The sequence below is a fragment of the Arachis ipaensis genome, chromosome B06, assembly GCF_000816755.2.
Source record: "Arachis ipaensis cultivar K30076 chromosome B06, Araip1.1, whole genome shotgun sequence".
Classification (NCBI taxonomy): domain Eukaryota; kingdom Viridiplantae; phylum Streptophyta; class Magnoliopsida; order Fabales; family Fabaceae; genus Arachis; species Arachis ipaensis.
The window spans coordinates 8,276,405-8,277,295 of record NC_029790.2 but is presented as its reverse complement, the minus strand read 5'-3'; the positions used below and the strand labels follow the sequence as shown (position 1 = coordinate 8,277,295).

At 34.1% G+C, this 891-nt stretch overlaps 1 pseudogene; it reads left to right on the top strand.

Moving 5' to 3' along the window:
* LOC107646359 overlaps positions 247 to 891 on the top strand; it is a 3,384-nt pseudogene continuing 2,739 nt past the window's right edge.

Genomic DNA, 891 nt, shown 5'->3' with positions numbered 1-891 from the left:
TAAATATAAATGCAAATTATTGTTAAACAAAATAAAAAATAATAATATTTTTGGATATCTAATATAACTAGTAATAATAACAAGAATAAGAAGAATAAAAAATTAAAAATGCTTGGCGGAGGAGTGCAGTTTTGTACTTAATCCACCAAACAAAAAGTTCAGACTTAAAAGCCAAGAACCTGAAATAGAAAAATATTCCAGTATAAAGATTTGATCAATTATAAATAAACATTAGAATTCATATTGATATGCCAAAAATTGGATCTCCATAGCAACCTTTCTAGTTAGCATGATGGGCATCGCACCATGTGTGTGATAAGAACAAAACGTAGTGTCGTTAAGCCAGCTGAAGAGACACCATTGACCACACTAGACCTATCATTGATCGATAAGATACCTGTTCTAAGGTGCGATGCCAGAACGTTGCATGTGTTCAGCCATGGCCCTGAAGCTGCAAGTGTCATAAGAGAAGCCTTGTCTAGAGCATTGGTTCCTTATACCCTCTTGCTGGGCGCCTCATTCACAAATCGGAACAAAATGATGAAGCAGGGTGCCTCCAAGTTCAATGCTCCGGGGACGGTGCCTGGTTTGTTGAGGCTTCTACTGATTGCACTCTTCAATCTCTTCATTTCTTTGATGACATTCAGTCTATTCCGTATGATCATCTTCTTCCTGATGATGTTCCTCAAACCGAAGGCATTGACCCCCTTGTCAAAATGCAGGTATATATGTCTTTGATTTGATAAACTTTAGTTAGTTAACTAATAAAAGATTTTGATTATTCAAGTTCACCAATACATGACCAACAATATTTTTGGCCTAACACTTGGAAAAAAAAATATTTTTTAAATTTTAATTAAGTATTAAATTTTAAATTTTAAATACAGATTT